The 14,773-nt window shown below is 38.6% G+C and overlaps 1 protein-coding gene across 5 annotated transcripts in view; it reads left to right on the top strand.

The window, feature by feature from the left end:
• LRFN5 (leucine rich repeat and fibronectin type III domain containing 5) overlaps positions 1-14,773 on the top strand; it is a 281,483-nt gene continuing 266,710 nt past the window's right edge. For all 5 annotated transcript variants that reach the window (XR_002733751.1, XM_023222648.1, XM_023222645.1 and 2 more), the window contains exon 1: positions 1-1,715. The gene's annotated coding sequence lies outside the window, so the exon portion shown is untranslated. The remainder of the gene's footprint in view (positions 1,716-14,773) is intronic.

The raw sequence follows: 14,773 nt of genomic DNA, 5'->3' as shown, positions 1-14,773 counted from the left end.
ACGGCCGCGCGCCCGCCGCCGCCGCCGCCGCCGCCGCCTCCATGCTGCAGCTCGGGGCTCAGTTCCACGCGGCCAGGAGGCCGCCGTTGCCGACACGCGCAGCCTTGGGAAGCCTGGCTCCCGGGTCCGCCCCGGCCGCGGCCGCAGCCCCGGACCTCGGCTGCTTGCCTCGCGCCTGAACTGCGGACTCGCCCCAGCGCAGTGGCCAGCGGGCGGGGCGCTGTGTGCAGCGGCACGCAGGGAGGCGGTGAGCGTGTGCAGAGCTGCCCGAACGGAGGACTATGTATGTGTGTGCGCGTTTGCGCGTGTTTTTCATTCTTCCCTTGAGAATGTGAATTGTTTAGCAGCTGGCTGCTCCCTTAGGATTCTTGACTTTGGGGAGCTCTGGGCTGTGAGCACAGCCCACCCATATAATCCATTTTGCACCGTCGGTTATATCAGGAAAAAAAGCGCAACTGGACGGGGGTGGGGCAGACCAACGAAACCTTCTGGAGACACACACATACACACACACTCACAGGAGAGAGGAAGAATTGAAAGACTTGAGAAGACTTTGATAACCTCCCTGCTGGCCCTTCTGTTCTCCGGAAAGATCCTGGATGTTGGCTACCTTTTCAAGTCATCTTGGCATGTCTCTAGTGTTTTGTAAGCCGCTTTCCAGCTAGCTGCGTGTCTGTGTGTGCGCGCGTGTGTGTACGCGCGCGCCTATCTGATGCATTTGACTGTCTTTTATCCAACTGCCCAGAAGCAAATGTGTTAAGTCGGCGATGCCCCTTCGTGCCCGGGTTCTTGCAGAGCTCTGAGGACGCCCAGACCCATTTTCCTGGCTGGATTTGGAGCGGCTGCTGGGCTGTGGACCCAGGTGTGTGTGGATCGCTTTATCCAGAAGCTTGGAAAGCGCCAGTATTGACCTGCTTCCAGGTACATCACAAGGTCAATAGAGGGTCTTGCAGCTCTCTTGTTTCCGTGTATCTACACCTTCTTCTCTTGGCCAGAGGATATTTACGTTTTGGTTCACAGTATTTGAAGCCAAAAGTTCAGCCCTTCGAAGTGGTTTGCTATACAAAACAAAACAAAACACAACAAAAAAGGTAATGAGGATTGCTTATCAAACTGCTTAACAAAATCCCCTACTCTTCCTCAGCCCTTTCTCGGTTCCCTCCTCTCCACCAAAATGTCACCAGCTCTTGAATTACGTGGATTCGGGTTGGAGAAGAACTTGAAGGAAACGTGATTACACGGCTATGCGAGAACGCTCTCTTTGCTGCCCGCAGTCCTGTGGGCTTCAAAGCCAATCGTGAGAAAGACTGGCTCCCTCCCTGCTGCTTCCTCCCCGTGGAGTGCCGGGTGTGCGTGTGCAAGTGTGAGTGCAAGTGCGCGCGCGCCCGGGTGCGAGTGTGTGTGAGTGTGAGCGTGTGTCTGTGTGTGCGTGCGCGGCCGCCCTGCCTCTGCCCGCTCCCCGGGCGCGGAGCCGCGGGTTTCATGGGGCGATTGCAGCGGATCCCCCACCCAGCGCGACCTGCGGGCAGCGGCGGCAGTGGCAGGAGCTGCCTTTCCGACTCCCTAGGATGCGGGTGCTGAGCTATGGCATAGGGCAGCGAAGTGACGAACGACACCCGCGTACGACTGTGAAAGCCACCTGGAGCCACCTTGCCGGGATTGTACCTGCAGGCAGAAAGTCTTCCTACGACCGTCTTTTCCCCTAGAGGCACCAGGTAACAAGCCAAGGATTACTCGCCTCACCCAATTTCCTTTAGATCTTGTTTCTAGTGTCTTATCTGCATTGCAGGCTACTTTACTTATTAATGTTTTGAAAATCATTGGGAAGGGTTGAGTATCCAAGGGCGCCTGCTCTGTGATTTTGTAATACAGTTTCTAGTAGGTGAAATATAAATCTATACCTGAGCACTTAATCCAGTAGTGAAAGCTTTGGGAATATGGATGTGCTCCACCCTGAGGATATTTTTTGAGAGCTAGGCGTGTGGAACCTGTCTGATGATGCCAGAGATCAAAATTCTGTTTCCTTCAGGCTATGGTTGCCACGGACCATTTGGTACCCAACCCTCTCCAGATTGTGGAGTGTGAGTGGGTGTTTGGTTTCCACCCATCATTTAAACCAAAGATCTTTTTTACCCTTTTCTACCTCTGGTGCCAGGTTGTTTTCCTTTCCTTGTTGTGGAGGAGCTTGCCAGATCTTTTTAGTAGTTGTAAATTACGCATCTGGAGACTTTGACTTGAAATGGAGTTTTCTTGGAACTTGGTGTGCATGAAAGGGAATATATTGTCACGGGTGTGTGTCTTGAGATTGGTGTTTAACTGCCAGGGCGTGCTTTTATGTAGCAGAATAAATCCATGAAAAAAGTCATTTTTATATCTAGCAGAACCAGGCTAAACCGATAGCCACCACCCAACATTCTCTCCAGCTGTATTGTCTCCCTCACGTCACGGAGAGGGGCTCCTGTGCGCGGTTTTTTTTTTTTTTTTCTCTGTATGATAGATACTTTGAATTTCTTTTTCTAGTTCCTCGATTTACAAGGACCAGGTTGGATTTGCGACTGCCTAATTAACATATTGGGTCTGATATGTTAAAATGAGATTCCCATGGCCAGCTGAAGCAGAACAAATTTAGTTAACTTCCAGAGCCCTTTACCCTGGCGCCTTTTTTCCCTGAATTCCCTTTCATCTTATCTCAGCGCCCGCCCCCAACGGAAAATTTCACTCCCTTCTCGAAGACATTAAAATTAACAAGATAAAGCACTTCCAAAGTAGTCCCATCAATGTTTTATTCCATAGTGAAGACGGTCTGAATAATTTAGCTAAGGAGTGTTAGTTTGTCTCCCGCCTTTGGGAGCTGCTTGCTGGCTACATTCAGCTGAGGACTTGGCCCAGCCAAGCTCAGGATTCCCTGCTTCAGGAGGCAGTGACTGGGGCTGTTGGGGGGCGGGGGGTTCTCTTTGCTAAAGCCGCTTAGGAAGTGTAGGGGCGCTGCCTGATTTTCCTCCACTCGCTGCGTTTCTATAGATATCCCTATGATGGCATTTGCAGACTTCTAGCTGGCCCTTAGCTGCTCTGCTTGTCCCTGCGCACTGACGTCCCCAACTCCTCTTCCAGTCTGGGCTCGGCTGCTGCTGCAGCCCTCGCAGGCTGGTGGTGCTACAAGGCCATGTATGCAGCGGGCTTTGGGGGCTGGGCTCTGCCACTGCAGCTGGCAGGCCGGCTTTGACACTTTCTCCGGGCGGGGCGGAAGAGCTCAGCGGACCCCCTGGCAGACAGCAAGCGGATCGTGGCCGAGGCGGCCGCCTGGATATGAGAGGAGGGAGATGCCCAGAGCCACAGAGGAGCGTTGAGGGCGGTGGTGTCCTGCCTTTGCCTGCAAAACCTTTCTCTCTCTCTCCCTGTCCCTCCCCTCGGCAATGAATATTCAAGAATATGGAAGGAAAACTGGCTACAAAAATGTCTTGATATTCAAATACTGCATGATTTATCAGGATTAAAAACCTGAAGCTAAGTGTGTATTTCCTAGATTTCCATTTGTTCGTCTTTCTAACCCCCCTTCTTGCTCTCCTTGGTTTGATCATGTCATTTGTACCCGTACTGTTTCTCGTTGAAACACCTCTGTAAAGTCAACTAACCTTCCTCCCCAACCTGGTACCCAATAAACGTGAAAGAGGAGGACATGAGGGCCACTCTTCAGATAGATTTGCTTTGTAACTTCAAGCTGCAGGGATAACCAAGGAATGATACAGAAGATACCTCGACTTTAATAGAACTTCCCCCTCTGAGGTCCCGGGTGAGCGGAGGGTGGGGAGAGTGTATTGCCTGGATTAAATAATGAAATAAATGAAAGATAACAGATAATTGGGAATATATTAAAAAATGATTTTTTTCTGTTATCTTCCTTTTTATTTCTTTTTCTCTTTTGGTGAATTTACTTCTAATCCTCTTATCACTAAGAAAATCTTAGAAATCTGATTTGTGTATTCTAAACGTCTGACAAGGACACCATTTTGTCCTCCCAAATTACCCCAGAATACTATTACGACAGTATTGATATCATACTTACAATATTTGTTAGCAAGTAAGGTATACCTATCTAGAGAGTGCCCAAGAAAAAAGAAATCCTGGTGAATATAGGTTCTTGGAAAATAAGGTGTTTTCACCACCTCCCACCTATTTCACTTTCTTCTGGCCTTTTCCCACTAAGGGTTCGATTTTTTGCAGGTTAAGCTTTGTTCTTCCACCTTCAGCCTCAGGGAAGGCAAAGCAAACGCATTAAAATGGATGCTGAATGCTCAGAAACCTAAACATAGATGATGGTGTGATGCATGTTTGAAAATGTCACTCATTGGTGCGGATTGGACTTAGGTTAAAGGTGGTAACTAAATAGAACTACTAGCACATGGTTACATGCATAGAAGTTCCTAAGGGGGGAAAAAGATTTCTGCTACCTTTTTCTTCTCCCTTTTCTGGAAAAATGGAGAGGGTACAAGTTACTTTGAAAATCTGAGTCCACTGTCCTTGCTAAGAATAGTCTTTAGATAGAGCTGTCCTGGCTCACTAGCCTGACTCATTGATGAATTAACACTTCAGGTATTGATAGGACATTTCCCAGCCAAAAGCCTCCTTCTTTGTAAGCCCTCTTTTAGTCACTATTAATAGGGACAGAACAATAGGATATCTATAAGAACAAGCATAAGCAGATAGGTGAAAAGAAGTTGTTGTTTGATTCCTGCACCTTGGATAATTTCTTTTAGTCATTTTTTTCCCTTTCTCTTTTCAAGAGGAGAATGACCTTGAACACCAGGCTTCTTTTCTTTCACACACTTCTCTCCTTCCCTCATAGATCTAATGTGTATATGAGCACACACACCTTGTTTTTGAAATATGAGATTCCTGTGCTGATGTTTTGGGAGAAGTTCATAAAGGTTTAGTTCTGACTGACACCAGCCAGAAGTGATTTATTTCCTTTTTCTCAAGGGGGGATAGCAAGAGCTATAGTTACCTGTGGGAGAATACCTCCACTCTACTCCCTCTTCAATTATTTTTGTCTCCTCTGTCATTAAATGGATTTTGCGTGTTGAAGCAGTATCTGGTTATGGCATTGGTGTTTAAATGATCTTCATATGTTATGTCATGTTTTATCACCCTTTCATCTTTTCATAAATGGCTGTCATTTTCCTTTGTCCATTTAAGTCAGTTATCTGGATCTTGTTGCTGTTTGAAGCACTTTTGGCTTAGTAGTTTTGCTGAGTTTTCTTGCTGGTGAAATTGAGATCTTTCTTTCTGCTGATGTATTGCTGTGTTGTTATATGGTTGGGATGAGATGCTTGCAGGTATCTAACAATATTCCTGCCTCTACATGACACTACTACATACTATCTACTAAATTATATATTTTAAAATAAATGTATCATAAATAAGATTGCTAATAAGTTTTATTGCCAATTTTGAGGCTGGAAAAAGGAAGCTACTTGAAACTTCCTAAAGGCTTAACTGGCTAACCTAGTAGCTTATTTCAGTGATTTTTATTTTCTGGTTACTTAAAAATGTAACATATTGGCATTATCTTCAGGGTTTTGTATATAGTATAGTGAATTTTATGTTTTATATATTATTGAAGAATAAAACTGGAAATTTGGACCTTATAGGTGTGAGTGTGAGCCCCTAGAATACATAACTAGCGGATAATTTTGCTAAATCATTCCAATGACACACATGTGCATACTCTGCCTTGTTCAACAAGCCTTGAGACTGAGACTACTTATTCTGGTTGCAGAGCCCACATTTTTATTCCCATGGCATCCTTCAATCATTGAGGGCTGTTTAGAACCTAAGGCTGTATAATTTGTTCATTACATGGTATGTGCATAGTGAAATTAAGAAGTATTATGTTCATAATTATTGAAGCTATTCCACTTAGAGGTGAGCCATTTTTAGTATGCTCTACCAACATAAATTGTATGTTATTATGAAAATTCCAGTTTCATGGTATAACAGAAGACAGAAATGTAAGAATTTAATTCAAAGATAGCCAATGCTACTTTTAAGCTTTTTCATCATATTGTTGTGAAAGATACTGTGTTGCCAAAATAATTTTTACTAAACATAATTTAATTTTACATAAACATTTTACATGACATAATTTAATACTAATTATGCAGTTGGTTAATAAGTGGTAAAAATTACAATGGAATTACATGCTTATATAACTGTGCTGTCCATCATTTCACTGATTCCAAGTAAACCACATGAAAAGTATTTATTGTTTAAACTGCAAACTACATTTGTAATATTTCTCAGAAATTGGTTTTCATAGGCAGTGTTTAAGTTACATGGTCACATTGGCAGGAAAATGTCAATTGACAAGTTTGTTCTTCTTAGAAAATATGTCTTCCTTTGGGCATATACCCAGTAATGGGATTTCTGTGTCAAATATTATTTCTGGTTCTAAGTCTTTGAGGAATCACCACACTGTCTTCCACAATGATTGAACTAATTTGCATTCCAACCATGGCACATATTTACCTATGTAACAAACCTGCACATCCTACACATGTATCTCAGAACTTAAAATAAGAAAATATATCTTTTTACAAAAGAAATTTGTCAAAACTCAAAAGCTCACACTGTTCTTGCATTTTGTGTGTGTGTGGGGGGGAGCATGGATATAATTTATTGCTCTAAAAAATCTTCCAAACAAATATTTTGAAAATGGTATTATAATCCTCGTGGGAAACAATTGTAGAATTTTGATAGAAAATTAAATCTATTTTAGATTTTACAGTAATGAAAGACTCTAGAAAAGAAGTAATACATTAAATGATTAAGGTTTCAACAAATTCTGGGAGCAGTTTCTGAATTCTTAGAAAAAAACAAACAAAAAATTCATTCAATAGATGCTCAATCAGAAATAGTATATTTAATCAGGAATGGAAGCCTAAACAATGCTGTTTATCTTATCTATTTTCACTCCACCACATTCAGCTCTTTTGAGGAAGTGCTAAAGAGCCTTGAAGGATAAACTTCAATTTACTTATTGATTCCAGTGTTCATTTTTATTCCTTATTTTCTATCTTCAAGTAGGTTTTCCATGGATTTTAGTGGTATTACCTCCCAAGTAATAGAATATTTGTATTAATGTGATTTACTAGTGGGGACATACCAACTACATTGCTATGAAGCCTAACTTTCTCTTATCTCCTTTGGAAATATAGGATGTGGTACTTTTCTTATTAGTTAGCTCTCCTTTTATTATTTTCGTATGGTGTGAAGATTTGTCAAGTTTTTGAGTGGTTTATTTACACTTGTTTTTATAAGTGTTTAGACATTTGTACAGTAACATTAAACTACATATAATTTATATGGCAGCATTGAACACTACATGAGTAGTGAATATGCTTTATTTTATGTGGATAGATATCCTGAGATCATTAATATTCACAAATATTTTAATTTGGAATCCCACACTCAATAAAAATAGGTCTAACTTTAAATGAAAAGTTTAAGGTTATTTTTAGGAACTGTGTTAGGATATTTGCCATATATTGACTTTTTAAATATCAGGTGCTTAAACAATGTATAACTGGACATTGGGACTTGACCTCAATAACTCATTTTCTTAGTAACATGAAAAATACAAAGAAATGAATAAGCTTGAAATTAATTTATTAGCTGAAACTTTTAGTTCTATTTTGATGTTCTACACTTTGTACTAGGAAAGAGAGAAGAAATTAAGAAATCATGGCTGTGTTTCGTAGAGGTTGGTATTGTGCAGTAGTTAAATTAAAAGGAACTATGGAATTTTGCCTCCCTCGGTCACAGTCCTGTATAACCTTGAACAAGTCTTTGAACTTCTCTGAGCATCATAATCCTCACCGGAGAAAGAGGGCTAATAATATTACTTATGCAATCAGGCTATCTGGAGGTTTCAGTGACATAGTTCATTAGGCACCTGACTGTTATTATCATTGTCAGCATCACCATGATCATCTCATCATTAGCTAGCGTAAGCATGAAGAGAGAAAGTATAAAGGAGGTGACAGTTGTATGGCTTCAAAAGCTCATCAGACCAGGGGTCATATAGTCCAGTGTCTTCAGGAACCAGACAGAAGATGTAAAGCAGAGAATCTAGCTGAGTTTAAGAAATCATAGACTGTATTTCTAATACACTGGAGAGTGCATGACTTACCCAGAGATGTTCAAATTTATTCATTTTAATCTCTGATGGGCATGGCATTAGACAACTTGTAAGTTCTCCTGACATATATATTCAATCTTAATTTTTTTTTTTTAAAGCATCTCTGCCAAGTGGTCATCTTGACTAAACTTGAGTAACTTTAGTGATTCCCAAATCACTCCACCTAAAATATATTATTTCACTTTCATATAGATGTATTATAATTTTCTCCTTTAACTTGAGCCAAAATTCTGGCATCTTGTAGCTTCTAATTATTTTTAACGTGGTAGAAAGAGGCACACAAGTCTAATTCCTAGTGGTAGTACTTCAAGTATTTGCACTGAGTTCCTTGAAATTTCCAAACCACAATTGCTGTGCTTATGACTAAACATATCTTGGCCCTAAACTGGTTTAGGACAGTTTTCTGTATATCATGATTTCAAGTCCTTTTACCTTTAATGGTCAATAAATATTAGCTGTCATTAGTCTTCATCATCACCATTTTCTGGAAGGTCTTCATTTGTTATCCAAATTTTCACTTAAGCATGCCAACAACCCACGTGGGTAGACTACCATCCAGTTAAGCAGAGCCATTACTTGCTTGCTTTTGGAGCAGAGAAAGCAAGAAAATGCTGTAACTCTCCAGCCTACACTCATTTTAGATGTTACAATTTGATCAATGTTTTCTTTCCTGCTGAGCCTGGACAAGGCATTGGAGTTCTTAACATATATACCTTTTTTTAAAAAAATTAAAAATCATTTTTAAACATTTTTGTGGGTACATAGTAGGTGTATATATTTCTGGGATACATGAGATATTTTGATACAGGCATGCAATGTGAACTAAGCACATCATGGTGAATGGGGTATCCATCCCCTCAAACATTTATCTCTTGAATTACAAACAATCCAATTACACACTTTAAGTTTACCTCTTCAAGATGCAACAACTGGTCAGTCTGATCACTGGATTAAACGTATTTGCTATTATAAGTTCTGGCACTTTTTGAACATTCAGATCATTTGATTTACTCATGATAACCAAGTTACTTAAAAATCTTTTCCAATAAATAGTGAGAGAAAATTCACTGATATATTTTAATGTTATTGCTCATAATAAATATGAACAACAATGAAATGGAGCAACACAGGAAGAGTACATTTTCACCTTACTCTAAGGTGATTGGCTGGCTGCATCATGAGCTGTCTGTTCTAGACAAGAATGACTCAAGTATATGCTTTAATTCCTTTAACACATATTTATTTGGCATTTAATGCATACTTAGATTTTCTGCTAATCATTTCTCCTTTAAGTCACAGAAGCCAAAATGGCATAGATGCCACTCTAGAAAAGTTGCAATCTAGAGTGAGAAACAAATATTCTTTCAGAGAGGACCCCTAATCCTGAATCAGTCTTGATGACATTCTCACACCTTTTCCTCTAGATACCATTGATCTCTATATTATTTACTAAATTAATTTTTGTTACCTCCTCCATTGTTTAATAAAATTGATTATTAAGCTCCTAGCAGTTTTTCAGTCTCTATATGAGGTTATCTAATTCCTAAAAAGGGGAAAAATAATTTGAATACAGAAGAAAATGACATGTAAACTTACTTGACTAAGTATCCTGGTCAAATGAGTCTTTTGGTTATCAACATTATCCATAGTCTTGAATGGTATTGTCTTTAGGCATCCTGTTTAAAAATTTTAAAAAATTTTGCATTTGATGTGAATTCAAATAGTTGTCAAGATCAATACACCACATCTAAATGTAGTTATTTCCTTAATGACTTCTTCATTATATATGTTAGCAATTGCAGAAGACCCTTGGGGACCAATCCAAGACATGTTTAAGGCAGTTCATAAATTTGCCCCTTCTTTTGTTCTTTCTGTCTCAACCGTAAAGTGTTTCTTTGATTTTCTTTGCTCTTATATAGCTAATTGTTGTCAGTGTACTTACCTTCCTTTTAAAGTTCCTGATAGGAACTTACTAAGAACATAATAAGATTGCTAGGTATGTTGGTAAAATAAGGACCTAAGGCTAAATAAAAGTCTAAGGCTTCATCCTCTGAAACAAGCACCTGAGCTTTCCATGTACTTGCTGAGGACAGTACTGAAAGATGCTAATATAACTTGGATAATATATAACGGATGATGATGACCATCAGCATCATCTTCATCATATTCTGAGAAGGTGGTCTTTTCCTAGCACTGTAGATTTTTACTTTTCTCTACTCTATGCACTAACCCTACAACTTTATCATGATTGCCTCTGTTTTATAGAGGAACATACTGAGGCCCAGGGTGGTTAATTTGCTTGCCCAGGATTATATAGCTAAGATGATAGGGCTAGAATTAAAATCCAAACATTTTTGATTCTAAAGAGGATGCTCTGTCGGCTACACCTAGGGGATTGCCCTTTTATCCTACTGCTTACGGCTGTTTTCCATTGATTATTACAAAAAAATGTGTTTTTAATCTCCTTCAAGGATGATGAGCATCCTCTGATTATATATCCTATTTTTAGTTACTCATGTGCTTATGGTACTCTATAAATTGCCATGTCTTATGTATGCTTATAAAAACACTTTATCCCCTAGGAGATTCTGTAGTTGTTTGTATTCAGAAAATATTTGCATCCTGAGTCTAGGATATATATACACTAAAACTTTTTGATAAAATAGACTGTGTGCTTTTGGGTGATTTGCTGTCTTTAATTTTCAGTTCCCATCTGCAGGAGGGACTGGCAGGCCATCTAAATGGACTGGTATGCTGTAAGTAATAAATAAATGTTCAGGTTAATGTGTTTCCTAGTGCAAAAGAATCAGAACATATTGCAATATCATGATGGGGTGAAACTTACAGATCATTCTGTCCGTCATTAACACCCTGGCATTTGTCTCATCATGCTCCGCCTTCCACTCACCTCTTCTTCTTTTGCTGTGCTATTTGTGTAGACTCCTATTGATGCTCTTAATGAGTGCTTCAGGTGTTACTCCAGTTACCTCTTCCCTTTGGCAGAGGGTGGAAAAGAAGTCACTTGACAAACTCATTTTCTCATCTTGAATCACTGCTGTTATTTCTGTGACAGAGGGGCTTGATGATGGGCAGTCAAAATCTGGGCTTAATTCCAGATATAACTGCTATCAGGACAAATCTTTTCTAAAGTAAGCCCTGTGATCTTTCCTATCTGTAAGCTATATTGTTACCTCTTGAATTCAAAGTGGCCACAAATTCATTGCAGTGCTTCTCATCAAGAATAGATGTGTGTTTCTCTTCTCTTTGAATCTGAACTGGCCTTTTTACTTGCTTTCAACAACAGGGATTGCAGAAGTTATATGGTATAATTTCCAAGCCTAATCCTCCAGAAACTATGTAGCTTCTACTCTTGCTCTTTTCAGAAAATGTTACCATTATGTGAAGAAACATGGATTCCTCTAATGAGGACAAGTGGCCTGGCTAACAGCAGTTCCAATGGCCAGACATGTGGACGAGGCCACCTGAGACCATTCACACATATTAGAACCTCCAGATAATTACAGTCACAAGAGTGACCCCAGCCGAGACCAGCAGAAGAACTAACCAGCTCAGGCCAGCCCAAATTGCTGACCCACAGTTCATAAACAAATAAAATGGTTGTTACTTTAAGCCACAAAATTATGTAATCAGAATAGATAACTGAGGCATCTATCTTAAGTACTGAGACATAGCCAGCCACCATACCTTTCTGAAAGGAAAGACTGGCTCTCTTTTTTAAAAATGCTTTCAACAAATATTTGTTAAATATCTACTATAACTAAGCATGATGCCCCTCAGTCCATGGATTCATATATTTTTAAGGCAGAATATATTCTTTTCTTACACCTTTGGAAATATTTGCTGATTTCTCAGTAGGTAAAATTTTCTATGATATTTCCTAACATGTACGTGATAAGTAATTTTGATTTGCCTAATTTATAACTTACTGACTTATCGTTGCATTAGAGAAGCTCCTCTGAAAAGGTTGTCCTCTTGTGGTAGGAGTAATGCCATTCACCTAAAACCCAAGGGAAAATTTGACTCTTTTTCCCTCCAAGTGCTATTTGGGCTTGATTTAGTTCAGTGTGACATTCTGTAATTTCTCCAAGATTTCATTGTATCTTCTAATTATATTTTGGTGATTCATATTTACTATTCATTTCTTTTGTAAATTAAATCTATATTGCATAATTACTTTATCCTGGACCTTGATATTCATCTTCTTTTATTTAATAATATTCTCATTTATGTATCAAATTACTCTACAGGAATTTGACATACTGTTACAGGTATAATAAGGTGCAGGTCATAGGTCATGGGGCATTACAACTATAATTTCACAACTTTCTGAGTATTATTTATTTGCAGAAAATACATAATTAAAATGAGTGTATTTGACTTCAGTGTTTGTATTTTTAGTAAAAGAGATATATTTGTGAGGGGGTACATGAAAATGCATGTCATAGTCACTTAAATATTTTCTTCAAAGCTATTTTGTAATTATGGGTTGAAAGCCTCCCTGGATCATGTTGAATATAAAATGTTTTATTTATGTTTTCTTTTTGGTACTTCTTACTGTGATCTTAGAATCTAATGTAAGATAGGTAATGTGTGTTATGCTTTTTATTTGAAATTTCTACTAGTAAATTCTAAAATAACCAGGTTCCATATGCTGCATATGGAAATATATGTATATTGCAATATATGTACATATATATCAACATACACACTACATATACTATATTTATTATATACAGTGCATTAACATTGATTTTCTTGGCATATTTCTCAGTTTCCTTACCTGTAGAATGGGGCTTAGGTTGATGACCATCCCAAAGGCTGTTGTGAAGAGTCAGTGAAATAATGTATTCCCAGCACCTCACACATTGACTGGCAAATAATGCAATGCTCAAACAGCACTAGCAATTATTATTATTATATATTGCAAGTGAGAAAATTACAGTTGTACATAAAGGATAATTGCAAATAATTTTATGCATAGCATGATGGCTCTTTTAAAAAATACGTCTTTATATTTTACATGTTAGACTGCAATATTTGGCTTTAGTAGATTGTCAGCTTTCAAATCTGTTTCTAGTTTATTCTATCGAGACACAGGACCAAAGGGATCTTATAAAACAATGTCAAGGCAGTACTTTTCCTTAAAGATTGATACAGAAGGTGTTAAAAATATGCTTAAAATAAAAGCAAACTTTCCTACAGATGTACAGTAACTAACTATTGTTCAACTAACTGGGATATTTTAAAAGCAACGTCTCAAATGATGTATGGTTCTAATAATTAGGCAGGACCAATTCAGGTTGTTTAGGGTTTTGAAATAACATAATTTGGGAAATCTTTTAAAGAAAAAAAATTATATAAAGTTACAAACACAAAAAGTAAGTAAAGTATCTGGAAGGGGCTTTTGTATACCTTTTTTTTTTTTCTTTTTTCTTTTTTTTTTTGAGATGGAGTCTTGGTCTGCCCAGCCTGGAGTGCAGTGGCGCGATCTTTGCTCACTGCAAGCACCGCCTGCTGGGTTCACGCCATTCTCCCTCCTCAGCCTCCCGAGTAGCTGGGACTACAGGCGCCCGCCACCACACTGGCTAAGTTGTTTTTTTTTAGTAGAGATGGGGTCTCACTATGTTCACCAGAATGGTCTCTATCTCCTGACTTCGTGATCCGCCCGTCTTGGCCTCCCAAAGTGCTGGGATTACAGGCGTGAACCACTGCGCCCGGCCAACCATTGGTTTTGTGGTACATGTTTCACTCTTATTAAGGACATGTTTGAATAATTGAGGAGAGATTAATAACTTGAGTTTGTTTTCTGTTTGGGAAAATCGATCTTATAGTAGATTAGACTAATTTGTGTAACTTTTTTTTTCCCATTGATGTCTATCTCTTTAATAGTTCTATTTCTTTTAAATTGAAGATTAAAATATTGTTTAAATAGCTATGTGAGTATATGACTATCACACTTATTATTCTATTGGGATCAAAATAAATGGACAAAAGAATATGTGTGATTGATGGCCAAGTTTTCCCAATGATGTTGGGGAAAGCGGGTTTTTTTTTTTTTTTCTTTTTCTTTTTTTTCAATTCTAAGTGTTGTCTGTATTATTACATTTTGAACACATGGAATAAATAATTATCTCTAACGTCTATATTAAACAAAGGAAGCAGATTCAAGGGCAATTTAAAACCAAGATAGGAAATTTAAGTGAAATATATCACTCTTGGTATAAAGTGTGTATTCAGGAGGTGCTGATCAAATACATGAATTGATATGTACATTAATAAATAAATATTGATTTTGGAATGTGGCCATAAAGCACTAAAATTTACTTATATGTAGCAATAGAAGGAAACTAATTTTATTTTTTGTAGTCATTACCTCTCTACTTGTGTATATACTTTTAGTGATAGCATTTTGTAACATTTGGGGATACACAACACAGAAAAGAATCCTAATTTTTGAAATATGAAACAGCCTTTGAAAAACAATGTCATATCATTCTAAAGATTTTTAAATATTTTCTGTGTCCCTATATCCCCTTTATGAAATACAATCTATAC

This window comes from Piliocolobus tephrosceles, chromosome 6, assembly GCF_002776525.5.
Source record: "Piliocolobus tephrosceles isolate RC106 chromosome 6, ASM277652v3, whole genome shotgun sequence".
NCBI lineage: Eukaryota > Metazoa > Chordata > Mammalia > Primates > Cercopithecidae > Piliocolobus > Piliocolobus tephrosceles.
The sequence above is the reverse complement of the archived record's forward strand: the minus strand, read 5'-3'. Positions and strand labels throughout refer to the sequence as shown.